Raw genomic sequence first — 16,245 nt, 5'->3', positions numbered from 1 at the left:
CAGTTTAACTATGAACACTGAAGTTTGGACGAGTTTGTGGCATGTCCCAGTGAAGATTCCAAGCAATTGTAGCAAAGGCACACTTAAACCTGAATCTGCTTTCAGACTATGCTGATAATGACAACACTATGGCATTGTTTTAACTCTTTCTCCCTTGAACTTCTCACCTCAGGCAAATCATCTGGGACAGTTTTATGATAAGCAGGGTAGACGATTACTTATGCATTAAAGATTAAGTCTACTTCCTCTCATCTCATCATTATAATTTCAATCTTTTAGTTCATAATGCTTTGGTCCTTGGGAATCCATTTATGCTTAAAATACTATTACTTATGGCAAGGGTCATCCCTTTGACCATTATCTGTGAATATCTTATTAGACAACTACACTACATTAATTATCTGGCAGTTTTACTATCCCAGGAGAGAAAATATTTACCCAGGATTAGACCAGGAAGTCGGAGAAAATTCATAAGGAAATGCATGAAGAAGGATGCCTGGACTGATAGGGAAGTGGTATGCTTCTTTTGGCAACAAGAGAGAATTTTATAGATGGAATTACCCTTGAGGCCAAGTGCTTTAATGCCCTCACTTTTTAAGGTAATAATGCTCTAAACCACACTACAGAGTTTTAATGCCCACACTAGAGCCCTTCTCATTGCAAGATTGCCAGAGTTCTTTATTGTCAAGTTTTGACAACCCTTCTTCCATGTTCTGCTACCAAGAGCCAAAAATTCTCTTTTCATTTCTTTGTGTTTTTAATTTTTATTTTTACCTCCTGTAGAGTTCCTTGGATATATGACGTATTGATCAGCTCTTGTACTCCTGTCCCCTCCAACCCTTTTATGAGGCTCCAAAATCAAAGCTCCTAATCTATAAATTTTACCTCACTATCTACTCATAAGGAAATCAACTACTGAAAGACTTAAAAATTTAGGGAAAAGGATGGAAAGATAAATTTCACAATTACGCTTAAGACATTTGTCAGTGTTGTAGATTCTGCCAGCAGGAAGAGAACTCACAAGTAGTACTTCCAGAAATCCTCGGAAGCAATTAACTCAGTATGGGTCATCTTCAGTTTCCTTGCCTCCCATAAAAACTCAAAATATTTTTTGTTCTCTTCCTTGCTGACTAGGTTTTGAGTGATTAGTTTTCCTAATCACTCAAGTAGATTTGGAAATATGGATGGGAATCAGTGAATAGATGGTAATGGGTGCTATACAGAAAAAAAGATCAAGTGCAATTTTAGAAGCCATGCATGGAGATTATGTAGTCTTTGAAACAAGTGGCTGTACCCATAATCAAACAGAATCCTATGGAAATTTGAATTTCCATGAAGGGTCCTATTTGCAAACTTTAATTATTGCCCTAGTTCTACTACCTGATGGCAGTTGTTGATTCTATAGCCAATCAACACTCATCAACCCAAGTTTCACAATCTTGATTCCTCTACTGTGCTAAACAAAACAGAAACAAGGAGACCCAGAATCTTTTGAGGCTAAGTGGATTTTGAAGCTATTGATGGGATTTGCCAAAGAACTAGTCAATAGGTCATTTGTCTGGAGAATCTGTAGCCAGACAGATATTGAACTTTGCATCTTCATCTGGTCTTTACCTTGAAGTCCATTTAAAATCAGTTTGATCAAATTAAAAAAGGTACTTTTGTCTTACTTATATTTTATATAGTTTATTAGCTTATGCAGGGAAGACAAGAGGGAAATCCAAGTATGGGTATAGATTTTTCATATGCTTACAACTTACCTGAATATAATTATTTTTCCTTTTCTTTCCTTTTCTTTCCTTTCCTTTCCTTTCCTTTTCTTTCCTTTCCTTTCCTTTCCTTTCATTTCCTCTCTTCCTCCCTTCCTCTCTTCCTCCATTCTTTCTTTCTTCCTCCCTCTCTCCCTCCCTCCATCTCTCCTTCTCTCTCTCTAGTTTATACCCTTGTTTTATAGTAGAAAAATCAATCTATTTATTTTATTTTTTCATGTATTAAATTTATAAAAACTACATCAATTCTCTCCCTCCATCCCCTCCTACTTACCCTGTCTTGAACTCCTCCCTCCCCATTTCACCTTCAAGTTGGTAGTTTCTTTTCCTTTAGCTACATTTTACACACACACACACACACACACACACACACATAGAGACACACACAGAGACACACACAAACACACACACACACACTCAAGTGCATGTATGTGTATGTACAAATATATGTAAATAGTACCTGCTGAGTCTGTTTTTGTTATATGTGTGTATATGCCTTCAAGGGTGACCATTCTGTATTGGACAACCAATAGTTTATCCCTGGAAGAAGTTAATTATTCCAGAAGTCAATAGTTGTCTCTGGTTCTTTGTCTATATTTTTCCCCTTCCACATCAACTTGTTCATTGTTACATGCTACCATTGTTCCAGTCTTATTTTTTTTCAGCCATTTCTAGAAGAGACTGTTTCACAGCAGGCTTCCTGGTATTCTGTGTTGGATGCATATCATGAAGGTCCTTGTGCCCACAGATCTCCAGGGAAACCTGGAATGTTAAGCACACAGGATCATCTTTCCAGCGGGAAAGATGTAAAAACAAAACAAAACAAAAACAAAAACAAAAAACAAAACAAAAAAAAACTGTTCTTCCATCCAGAAAGCTAGGGATTAGTAGCCTGGTGATCTGCATTATCTGTTGGGCCAGGCCATAGCAAGCTCATACAACCCAGATTAGAGGTGGCCAGTAATCTAAAGAAACTTTATAGACAGGTCTTCCCCAAATTCCCACAACCAGAACAGGAGACACATAATAGTCTAAATGATCTTTACATTATCTGTATGGCCAGAGCCTTTCCTTGGCCCTTAACCTAGTGCAGGTAGCCTATCTCTAGAACCAATCTTCTTGGAAGAAATGACATGTACTCAGAGTCAAGTTTCAATGTAATTATGCTTCCTTTTGTACCGGAGATTATACTACACTAGGAAACTCGGCCCCCCCCCCCAATTTTACTCTTTCAATTTTCTTGAAATAAATTGCCTGAGGACAGACTCTTTAGAAGTCTTGTTCTAGGTTGATGAAGACAATCTGAACAGAGTTTTAATTCTCTTTGTTTTTTTGTGTTTTTTTTGTTTGTTTTTTGTTTTTTGTTTTTCTTTTTTGCCTAGACACCTGCAGGGACCCTCCCTCAATTCTGACTCCTATAATTTTCCTGCCCTATCTTCTGTGATGTTTCCTGAGCCATAGATGCAGGATCTGTGATGTAGGTGTATCCATTAGGTTGGACTTCCCATGAACCATTGATCTCTGCATTGTGTCCAGTTGAGCTTTTCTGTTCTGCTCTCCTTTTTGCTGTAAAGAGAAGCTTCTTTGATGAGGGCTGGTAGTTAGACTTATCTGTGGGTATAAGGATAAGTTTTAGAATGTAGTAAGCCATTATGCCTGGCTAGTAAAATGGCAGCACAAGATTTTACCTTAGGTCCATAACTTCACTAGCTCTGAGAAGTTGTTTCAGTTTCTAGGTCACAATGTCCTACCTGTTTAGAGAGACTTAAGTCTATTTAAAGAGCTATTGGTCGCCATTGACATTTGAGTTCCATTTCTTGCAATTGTATGCATGTCCTGCCATGCTGGTAATTTTAGTGTGTCATAGTTGTTGTTGCTGTTTTGGATTGTTCAATTGCTTCCCTCCATTGGCTGCATAGCATTTTCTGGAACCATGAAAACTAGACCATGAGAAAGAAACTTTTAGGTTAGATAACCCTCAAGTCATCCATGTCTTGTGTCTTAAGTGTGGGTTGTCTTTGGCAGGTTTCTCATGTCTGGTACTAGGGTTTTTGTTACTCTGTGGTTCTTGTGAGTGTTGACAGTGCCAGTGGCTTAACTTCCTTTAATATCTATCTATCTATCTATCTATCTATCTATCTATCTATCTTCTACCTATCAATGACCTATTTAGCTATCTATCATGTATATGTATATATGTGCACTCGAATTTATTGTGCATAATTTTAGGTAAATATAAAAGAATATGGTTCTTTGAGCTCTATCAAGCAACTTTGGTGTTATTATCTCCTTCTCCTTCTGTAGTGACTTCCCTCCTTCCTCCCCAGTTGGAGTCCTAATCACTGTTATTCCATTTCCTATTCCATATCACCTCTCTCCTGCTATCCATGCCTCCTCAAGGATTCCCCCACCTATGGCCCTTTTATACTTTCTTGGTTTTTGTGATTGTTCCATATTTTATACTCACATCTGAGGATTTGGAGCTAGAAATTAATTTGAAACCTTAAGCACTAAAACTTTGTGAAGAAAACATAGTACCTAAGTATAGGAAATGACTTTCTTAAAAGAACTCCATTACACAAAGAATTAAGGCCAACAATCTATGAATGAGACCTCATAAAACCAAAAAGCTTCTGTACAGCTAAGGAAAAAAATTAATCGAGCGAAGAAGAAACCCACAGACCAGGAAAGAATCTTTGCCAGCTATACTTCAGGAATATGCAAAGAACTCAAACTGAACAAACAGAAAAACAGACAGCCAAATAATCAAATCTAATAAGTACGGAAACAAATGACCCAATTAAAAATGGACCAAGTATCCAAACAGAGAGTTCTCAATAGAAGAAATAAAGATGATGAAGAAATACCTCAAAAGGTGATCATCATCCTTAGCAATCAGGGAAATGCAAATTAAATCAACTTTGAGATTTTGTTTCACCCCAGTTAGAATGGCTAACCAATAAAATTACTGTTAACATTATAGAAACAGATGAACATTCATTTATTGTTGGTGGGAATGCAAATTGGTACAGCCACTTTGCAAATCAGTATCAGTTATAGCACTCCTGAGCATATGCCCAAAATACTGGACATCTTACTCTACTGATACTTACTCAGTAATGTTCTTGGCTGCCCTATTTACAGTAACCAGGAAATAGAAACAACGTAAATGTTCTTAAGTAGATGAATGGATGATGACAATGACACATACAAAATGGAATATTATTCAGGTGAAAGAAAGATGAAAATCTCAGGTAAATGAATGGAACTAGAAAAGATCATATTGGGTGAGGTTAACCTAGACCCAAAAGTCTTCTCTGTAGTCCCTAGCCCCAAATTGAGGTTTTAATTATTAAAGATATTTGGGGGTATTTAGGACCATGAAAGTTTGTCACAAAACCAGCTCAGTGGTGGCAGAAAAATCACCAAGTGTGTTTCTTTTGATTAGCTTAACTCAATAATTTTCAAAATTAATTTGATAAGAACAAAAACTTTAGTTTTAAAGTTATCAGTACAAGAAAAATAGAGTAAGTTTTTGTGTCAAAAAAAATGAACAAAGATATTAAGGATGTGGAAGCTTTTAAATGCCCCCTCTAGTGTGTCCTTTTAGTTCATATGTTAGGTCTATTTCTGTATGTGTGTCTGTGTATGTGGCGTGTGCAAGTGTGTGTATCTGCCATGTGCAGAAAGCAGAAGGGATTATAGGATATCCTTCTGTTTTTCCTTGATTCTGTCATTAATAATCCAATCATAATAAATCCCAATTCATCTTGTTAGATTGGCTGAAAGAGATGCTTTTGAAATACAGCAATTCATGAGACTCAATTAGACCTAGTGGTAGATTTCTGTGATTTTTTTCCTTGTAAATAGGATGTAATTGAGTTAGCAATGGTGGAGTACTGGTAAACAGAAGTTAAATGAACACTTTAAATAAAATAAGTAACAGCATTCAGCACACTCTCACTATCAGGATGATAGAGAATAAGACTAGGAGTGTTGCATGTGGGAGGCATCTGTATTCACAGACATCACCCACAGTTTCAGTTGGAGCCGGCATCTGATGTTTATGTCTAAGTGATATTCCCATTGGACTGTGTTCAGTAGAGTGGAGCAGATTTGAAGGGAGAAGTCATGGCTGTAGAGGGGCAGTCAAAGCTACTCTCTTGATCTATCAGTTACTCCTCTCAGGGGGAGTGTCACTTCTGATATTGTGACCAAATGAGGATGGTAAGTAGAGAAATTAGTGATCCAGTCCACATGATGTAATTTCAGATTTTATTTTTTTATGTGCAGAACCCGATATACTGTTGAGAAATTCCCTGAATCTTGTTAATGGTCAGAGGCAGTAACTAAAATAACAGAAGTAACAGGGCGTTTGTGGTTTGTGCACATGACAAAAGGAACCTGTCTTATTGTATCTTGCCATGAAGAAAGGGGAAAGACATTTATATTTCTTTTTACTGTTACTGTTTGCTTTTGGTTTTGTTTTGCTTGTTGAGACAAGGTCTCTCTATTCAACACAAATTGGCCTTGAATATTATCATTGTTTGTTTTCTCTGTGATTTGATAAAACACCCAAACTAAAGCAATTTAAGGGAGAAAGAGCTTGTTTAAACTCACAGCTCAGGGTGCAGTTCAGATGGCAGGATCTTGAAGCAGCCTTTTTTTATATCCATAGTGCAGAGAGAGCAGAAACTGCACACATGCTCACATGCACACATGCACACATGGACACATGCACACATGCACACATGGACACATGTACACATGGGCACATGTACACATGGGCACATGCACACATGCACACATGCATGCATGTACACATGTACACATGCACACATGCACACATGGACACATGCACACATGCACACTTGCACACATGTACACATGGGCACATGCACACATGCACACATGGACACATGCACACATGCACACATGCACACATGTACACATGTACACATGCACACATGCACACATGGACACATGCACACATGCACACTTGCACACATGTACACTTGCACACATGTACACATGGGCACATGCACACATGCACACATGGGCACATGGACACATGGACACATGGACACATGCACACATGGACACATGCACACATGCACACATGCACACTTGCACACATGCACACATGCCAGCTCTCAGCTTACTTTCTCCATCTTATACTGGAAATGGTACCACCCACGGTTAAGGTGGGTCTTCTCAGATCAGAGGGTATAATCAGCATATTTCCCCATAGGCATGCCCAGAGGTTCATTTCCCATGTGATTGTAGATTTTGTTAAGTAGACAATTAACAAAAGCCATTAATATTATCCAGGCCTCTTGCTTCAACTTCCTAGTGCTAGGATTCTAAGTCTGTGCCACCACGCCGGGAATTATCCCCGTTTCTCTAAAGGAAGCATAGGAGACTTGAAAATTCTGAATTTAGGAGCTAAAGATTAACTCCTCAGTAAACAGGAAGAGTAAGGGTAAGTGCAATCTGTATCTGCGAAGAACTAGGCATTTAATTTCCATTTCACGTTTTTCATATTTTCATCTTCTTTGCTCTTACTTCCTAACCTCATTTCCCCTCTGACAGTTCCTCACTCTTTTCCTCCTTCCCTAGTTCCTCTTTCTTTCCCTCCATCCTGCCCTCCCATCTTCTCCCCCCTACCACACTTTTGACTTTCTGTCTCTATTTTTGAAGCATGGGTAAGAAAACATTCAGTTGCTAGCTGTCAAGAGGACATAGATAAAAGGGTGTATATAAGCTCCCTCCTCCTATTCTATTTTGTTTGGCAGAGAAGAATAAAAGGTAGTAAGGGGAGGTAGTAATTATTGACCCTTGGTATTAACTTTGTTCTCTTGGGTAAGCACATAATTAGGTTGTTCTTTAAAATGCATATTATGTAGTTGGCAGCACACTCTGGCTCAGATCCGATAACTTCTTATGGAGGCAGCTTTTAAAATGTACATCATGTACCAAAGGAGCTTTTCTGGTCTATTGGGTAAATATGTATTAAAGTAATTTTTAAAATACTTATGTACTCAATAGGCTGGAAGTGGTCAATGGTTTAATGAATAGTCATGCATTTTTAAACGTGTATTATTATTTATGTACTGACCCAAGTAAGAAAAAAATCTCTTTAAAAAATGGCAAATTCCTGATGACTGTGTAATTTTGCCGTAAAACCTTAAAAGTATTTCAGGAGAGCAGGAGCCAATTTTAAAATTGCATTATCTCGTTGTCCCCTTCACCTCATTTTTCCTGCTTCTCTTCCTCTTATGGGATGTATTTTAATAGGTTCATTTTACGGCCTCCCTGCTGGCCTAATTTCATTTTCATAGATTAAAGCTGATTTACATTCTAATTGTAATTTAAATTTAGAATTTATCCTATGTTGATTCATAATGCCTGGCACACAGTAGGAACTCAATCAATATCCAGGAAATGGGCTTTTATTTGTTGTCATGTGGGCAAGCAAGCATTAGTCTTGTGCCTCAAATGCTAAGCACCACATAAAGGATCAGTTAGAGGCTTCTCTCCACCACAAATCAAAATTTGGCAGTGCAGGGAAGATTCGGGTTCTATCTTCAGTTTGTTGGTTGCACAGCTTCCTTTTACTCTGCTGGTTTACACTTCTATGAAAGGGAACGATAATGTAGCTTCTCAGGTTTTTCAGGGATCTGTGGCCACTTTAAAAATAAAATGCCTGAGATAGTACCCAATGCCCACTGAGCCCTCAGGGCTCCTCTTTTATGCCCTTTGACCTAAATCCCCACCAAGAAACATGAGATATGCGTGTTTTGAAGCATGGGGTGGGGTGGTTTCTAGACTCCACACTATACTAATCCTAAGTACCAACAAGAAAACTAAATTCCCAGGGCGCTGAGATATCGCAGCAGGTAAAGAAAGGTGCTTGCCACAAAGCCGGATGACTTAACTTTGATCCCAGAAGCCACATGGTTAGGAGAGAATTCACTGCCATAAGTCGACTCATGTGTACACACATACATCATTTTTCAAAAACAAGAAAGTACAATTCTACAGGCATATAACAAGAAAGTACAATCCTACAGGCATATATTATCCTTTAGTGTCAGAAGTACAATTGTTCCACAATTCTGTGTCCCATTAGCAGACCACAGCCTCCTCTGGGCTTGCCTGGCCACCAATATCCACACTACCACTGAGATCCCAGACTTCTCTCCCTCCCATGGTGGTTATGCTCCAGCATTTGGGCTTTTTCTCTTCCTCTATTCTGTATATCCTGTGGGAATACAAGAAAGTCCTTTCTTAATTTCAGAAAATTCCACAAATAAACAAACCACCTGCCAAAAAGCGGGATTTTTCTAAGAGCAAGCAGGGTAATGATGTCTCCTGCAGCACAACACAATAACTAGGGGCTTGAGAATATGCATTATTAGCATGCTCACTGAGCTGCCTCAAATCGTATTTGGAGGGAGGCATGGTATAAATAAATAAACATGTTCCTTGGATCTTTACTGTTTGAGGTTTAGTGAGCTGCTTCAATCTCGCAAGCACATTAAAATTGCTGCAACATAATTGGATTTGTTTGCTATTAGGGTGCAGATCTCCAACTTTTTCCATGTAGTCCACATTCAGGAAAAAGCAACAGTTTTTATCTGGATGGAAGTGCTACCAGTGAGGTGACTTTTGGCTCACTTGAAGGATAGGGAAGGAGACAAAAGTATGCAAATTCCCATGTTCCTACTATACTTCTGGCAGATGACTGGGTCAATGGGCAAGCTAGTTGTCAAAATACTTACTGTTGTTGTGTTGTCCTATGACATTTTCTACCACTAAATTTAGTCCTTACATTGTTCATGGTTCTTAAACTAGGAAGCTCTGACATATTCAATGACTTTCTTTAAAATGGAAAGTCTAAATAGGGCATGACAGCAGGCACAAACCTGTAATCCCTACATTTGGGAAGCTGAGGCAGGAGGACTATGAGTTTGAGACTAGCCATGATACATAAGGAGACCCTGTACGAGAAAACAAAAACTAAAAGCTCAACCCAAATCAAACCAAAGGCAACCAAAGCAAAATAAATAAAAAATAACAGCACACAAATAAAGCAGAAATAAAAGCACACAAAAAAGGAAATGTATCCTACTTGAGTCTGTTACTTATCTTTCCTTTTTGGAAGATTGTTTTATGTACTTCATCTGCAACAGTCTATTTTGTTTTATTTTACTTTATTTAGTTTTATTTACCTTATTTTACATGTGTGGGTATTTTGCCTGCATGTGTGTCTGTGAAGCATGTGTGTGTCTAGGACTTGTAGAAGTCAGAAGAGGGTATCAGATCTCCTGGAATTGGAATTATAAATGGTTGTGAGTTGCCATATATGGGTGCTGGGAATCAAACTTGGGTACCCTGGGATACTCTAAAATATGCTCTGTATGGCCATCCTTGACCTTTTTCAATAAGAAATGATCAGTTTTAAAGCCATACTCAGCAGAAAGGAGTCTCTCCTTACCTTTAAGATAGAAAGATGGAGAAGTACAAGCATTTTCCCAAATGGCTAAGGACAGCTAGAAATACTGAGCAAAGCCGATGTTGGGTTCATATATTCTCTTAGACAAACTTGGCTTCCATCAAACTTAGAGGCACATATAATTTTAGGGATGAAGATAGAAAGCAGGATCTTGCAGGAAGAATTTAGTTTTAAGACAAGCTGTTGGATACATTTGAAGGGGGAAAAGCAGTTACAAGTTCAGAAGGTAGCTGAGGCTCTAGCTTCAGTTCTCCAACTGAGGGACCCAATTTAATTAGTGGAAATATAGCTGGGCTTATAGATAGCTAGGGGGACACAGATTGCCCTGGCTGTTAACAGAAGAGCTTATCTCTTTCAGGGTAGCTGGGGGAACAGATAGCAAAAAGATTAGTAGAAGAATGAGTCCCTACAGCAACCGACACTGATAGAACAGATTTTCCCCCAGCAACTTCTGAGGCTTTTATTTTAGGATAAGAAAGGAGTTCTCAGAGGCTGTTCATTCAAGGCTAGGCATTGTGGTAGGGAGAGGGAGTTAGCATGCATGGCATGACTGTGTTTAAGAATGGGGCCATGTAAAAAGGACCTAAGAGAAGGTACAGAGAAGATTGTTTTACAAGAAAGGCAGGTGCACGCCAGAGGCAAGGATATTATATGATAAGCAGGGATGACCTAGATGCACTCGAAATCTATAATCTCAGATAAGAAAGGTGCTTCTGGAATCAAGACCAAAAGGTCACAGATAGCCCTTAGGAGACCAAGATTCTTAAGATAAATGTGAACAAAATGGCAAAAATGTGGATATGTGTGTCTGTCCATGGAATACTGATAGGCATGCTTCAACACTACATGCAGAAGGGGTCTTCGGGGAGAAGCAGACACTGAATGTACAATTGGCTGGGAATAAATCAGACCAGGAGCACCCCCAAGGACAGTTTCGGAATCAGAATTTTTTCTGCCCTTTCTGTTCATTTAAAGTATATTATTCATCGGGCAGTCCTTGCTCCCCTGGCTTCTGCCTGCCTGTGGAAGGGATAAGGTTAGAATCTTAGATTTGATTTTGTTCCCGCTTCCAGTCCATGTGGTATTGCAGAGAACAGAATTAATGATCCCTACCAACTGTCACTTAAATATAATGCTTAATACTTTTTGTTATCCAGAGGAAAAGAATTAAACCAACAGGATATTACCATCAGTGTGTCTTCAGTGGACTGCAATGTGTGTTGATCTCTCTGCTTTCACTTCTGCTGCCTCTGGTCACAGAGATTCCACAAGACAACAAGGGAAGACACATGGCTGTTGGAGTAAAAAATGAGAAGATTGCTTGGCCAGGGTCTGTCCTCTACAACAATTCTTGTTTTGTTTTTACTTTTTATTATTGTAGGGCAGTCTTAGTTCACAGAAAAAAAATGGAGAGAGGTTATATCCTGAAATCCACACATGATCTTCATCTGCCCCCATGAGCCACACCTTGTTCTAGGGAGATGCCTTTACTAGAATTAGGCATTGACTTGTCTTTACCATTAGTTCCACAGCAATAATAAAGACACATATGCAGATTGCAGTTTTAAGATTTGTAATAACTTTGGTTACTTACACTTCATGAGAATGTACCATTATCAAGACACATATGCAGATTGCAGTTTTAAGATTTATAGTAACTTTGGTTACTTACACATCAGGGGAATGTCTCATTTACCTTGGACATTTTTTTCTAGTCCCCATCTTCCTCTTTCTTTTCTTCCTCTTTCAAAATACTTAAAGTTCCAGGTCAGAATATACACGTATTTATAGAGCTTCCTAGATACAGTTAATATGTAGTTAAATATTACCAAGGCTTAAATAATCTGTGGTCCCATTTGAGACTTGGCTGGGGAGAGATTTACTTTCAAGCTCATGTTGTTATTTACATTTAATTTCTTAAGGTTCAATGGCCCAAGAGTCTCACCTCTCTCTGGCTGTTGTTTAGGGGCTGCTCAATTTCTTGACATTCTGGTCTTCTCAACGTAACTTCTCATTTTCTCAAAGCCAGAAAGAAAAAGTTTCTTTACAAGAGCAGCATTACATTTTTACTTAATGTGTACTTGTGATTATATACACTTTGCCACTTTGCCTATATTCAGTAATGCAGAAAAAAAGTCACACTGTGTACAGTCAAAGTAGGGAGAATGCTGAAGTATGTAAGTACTGGGAAGCAGGAACCATGAGGGCTATCTTAGAGGAAACACCATACCTATTATCTAAAATCCTTTCAATGGCCTTGGTTTTGATGACAAAAATAAGTAGAGGGTTTTTATTTACTCATTCAAAAACATTTTACATAAGTGGCACTATCTGTAAATACAGTTCCTGCCTTCAGTAATGGACTTATAAATTGACTGTAATAAAATATAGCAAATTCTGTCAGAAGCATGGAGAGATCCTAGGGAAGAGTGCCTGATCTTCTTGTGTTGACTGTTGTCATTTAAGTTAACTAAGATTATAGAAGAGGTTACCGCAGGGATAGTTTGGTAGACCAAGTTAGGTCTCCCCAACTTGCTTTTTTCCCCACAGAAAAGATGCTGAGGATGGCATGGAAGCTCAGAGTAACTGGACCACTGCCTCAGAAAGAAGTCCTTGCTCTGTCCTTTGAAAATAGAAGTGGACTGGAATCCACTATATGTGAAGCTATTAAGTATTGGTAGAAAAAAATAAACATACTCAAAAGTCACCCATCAGACTTCCCTAATCAATGAACATACTGGTTAGGTGTGTTGGAGGGCAGCCCCCTTTTCAGTGACAGAGCTCAGTGTTTGTCCTGCTCCTCTGGGACACTTTCACTGATTAAGTGAATGGCTTTCAGGGTCTTATGACTGCAGAGAGGTACAATGACTATGAATTGTGACAATCAAAATAAAAAAATGTGATAATTGGCAACACCAGCTTGACTCTAACAGGACATGTATTTCTAGTACTCTTGAACTTCCTTCTCTTGGGACCAAAAGGCCAAAGCAAGAATTGATTTGAGGAAAATGGATTATCAATTTAAGAACTTGCATTACTCAAGTTGAATATTAACTATTTATGAGACCCTGCTGCCACAAAGAATACTGCAAATAAAATGGTAATGCACATTCATTGAAACTAACATTTAGAGGTAGAAGGAAAAAACAGTTTAGATCTCCTCATCTTTGAGGATTCATGTTAAAGTGTCAACTGTTATTAGCATATCTTTATTTACTTTTTTTTGAGGCAAGGTCTCACTTAGTAGCTCTGACTGGTTTTGAACTTGGGATCCCCTTGCTTCAACCTTGAGCAAACTGGAGTCACCATTATGAACCACCATTCTTGCTTTAAGGTTATAGGGGCAGATTGAAACTACATGCTGAAAGGGCAATTAGTCACCAGGGAGAGGTTGAGGAATTTATAATGTAGGACCTAGAAAGGGGCATCTCAGGGGGACATCTCCTTGAATTACTTGGAAGTCTATCTTGTATGAAGGGAATGGGACTCTTGGAATTGATTTGCTGGAATTGATTTGGATTACCAACAAACACCCTATCAAGTTTTCCACCATACAACTAAAATACCTTTTGACAGTGAACTCATTTTCCAAGCCAATATTTCCAACTTCTCCGGGTTCAGACTTCCAAAACTGATCTTAGGGTAACTTATAGAAGTTATTCCCCTATTTCTCATATATATATATATATATATATAATATATATAGATAGAGAGAGAGAGAGAGAGAGAGAGAGAGAGATAGGAGGTGCTCTGCGCCCTTTTAATAATGAATATGCACAGGTGTTGCTGTTATTGGCTGAAGCTGAGGGTGTATCCCGTCAGAACCCCAAGGACAGGCCAGTACAGATGCCTGAATACTAACAGTGTTGTTGATTAACTATAGCACTGGGTATGCAGTTGGGTTGGAGAATGGCATTAAAGCCCATCCAAAGCTACAATAATCAGTTTTCAGTCACTATTATCCAAGTAAGTTTAAAAATGTCATCTATATCTTGTTTTATTCCAGCCCTAAGAAATAATTAATTTAAATTATTTCATGTTTGATTTCGTGTGTGTGTGTGTGTGTGTGTGTGTGTGTGTGTGTGTGTGTGTGTGTGTGTGTGTGTTTATGTGTATACATGCATGTGTAGAAACCAGAGGCTAACCTCAGGTGACTTCTAATAGCACTCTCTGCCTTATTGTTTGAGACAGTATCTCTCACAGAACCCAATGTTATCAGCTCCAGGGGTCTTGCCTGTCTCAGCTCCAGGGGTCTGCCTGTCTCAGTAACCCCTGAGGTAAAGTTACACACACACTCCTGGTACACCCATGTGTGAACTCAGGTCTTCATGCTTGTGCCTCATGCCCTTCATGGACTGTGCAATCTGCCCAGCTCTATATGTACTTTTTTTCTTCTCTTCTTCACCCAGCCTCTCTTTCTCTGTCCATTTTTGAGACAAAGTCTCAGGTAGACCAGTAGGTCTGCCTCAAACATATTATATCTCAGGATGACTTTGAACTTCTGATCTTTCTGCCTGCACCCCAGTGCTGGGATTGCAATAATGACCATGAAGCCCAGATTATGTGGTACTGGGACTGGAACCCAAGGCCTTGTGCATGCTAGGCAATTACTTCATCAACCTTGGCCCACATTATTTCTGTAAAGTTACTGCTGCTACAGTTTTAAAATGTTCTACAACTCAATTTTTGAGACAATTAATGTTGTTTAGAGAAAAGTACTAAGAAGCATTTCTAAAGTGTCTCATACTTCATCTGTATTACCATGATTTTGAAATATACACATTATTAACCATTTACATTTTCTACTTATTTTGATGGCAAACTTGTATAATAATGTATTGGCTCCATACCTCCCAAAACAGGCTATTATATAATAGATATCTAAACAAAGAGGGGTGAATTCATTAAAGCAAACAAACAATGAAAACAAAAACACACTCTCAAATAATAGGAAGGAAAGGGGAGTTTTAGAAATTCATGTATGAAAAAAATGTCTTGAAGACAACACCTCCCATGAAGCCCCGGGAAACTTATTTGAACAGTGTGCTTTTAATTAACTACAATATCTGTCTTGACTTTCTGCATTGCATAATTTATCGACTAAACTAATGTTCTTCTAAATGTTTTCTTATGACATCAGGGCACAGTTACTCATTGTCTTTGCTCTATTCTAATTTTGACTTTCTGTCTGCTTTCCCTTTCTGTAGAGAGGAGTCATTTAGTAAGTGTTGCTATGTGAAAAACAAGAGGAAATAAAACTGTTTAAAATGGCAACCCCCCAAAAATCAAAGCACTTTGAAAGATTTGAAATAGTGATAAGAACAGTTTTTATGCAAGAAGGAATATGTAAGTTACAGAAAAGCTTTTCAATTTAGGAGTTTTATAGAATTAGAAAGCTTTATAAACTGCAGCCAAGCAAATCATCACATTTAGAATTAAAGGAGAAATCTCCATCACACAGTCATTTCCTTTTCCTCAAAGACTTCATTATGAAGCAAGAAGAGTCTCATTCACAAGTGGGGGAATTCCCCTTCCCATCCTGGATTTCATGAAGAAGGCCCACTGTCAGTTCACTGCTTGAGTCCATGCTCTTCATTTTACAAAGAGGAAACTGGCTCAGTAAGTCCTTAATATCAACCAGATACATGTTTAGGGTTGTGTCTAGCAGCCAAGTAAAATCTAACCAGATCATTGTGTGAAACCCAAGGACACTGGAGGTTGAGGGGGGCCTTGTTTCTTTTTTTGTGGTTTTCTTGAGAAAAGGAAAGATAACCTTCAATTTTAACCTGATTGACTTATACAGAATTATCATAGTTTCAGTTTGCCAGGGGGCAACACCAGATTATGATTTAACGTATAGTGAATGCAATCTCCATACAATCTAATATGCTGAATTAAGAAACTGTAAGTCATTTATAAGCATTCTTGTCATTGTATTACTTTATTTACTGAGCTTAG

Source organism: Cricetulus griseus (assembly GCF_003668045.3).
Source record: "Cricetulus griseus strain 17A/GY chromosome 1 unlocalized genomic scaffold, alternate assembly CriGri-PICRH-1.0 chr1_1, whole genome shotgun sequence".
Lineage (NCBI taxonomy): Eukaryota > Metazoa > Chordata > Mammalia > Rodentia > Cricetidae > Cricetulus > Cricetulus griseus.
The sequence above is the reverse complement of the archived record's forward strand: the minus strand, read 5'-3'. Positions refer to the sequence as shown.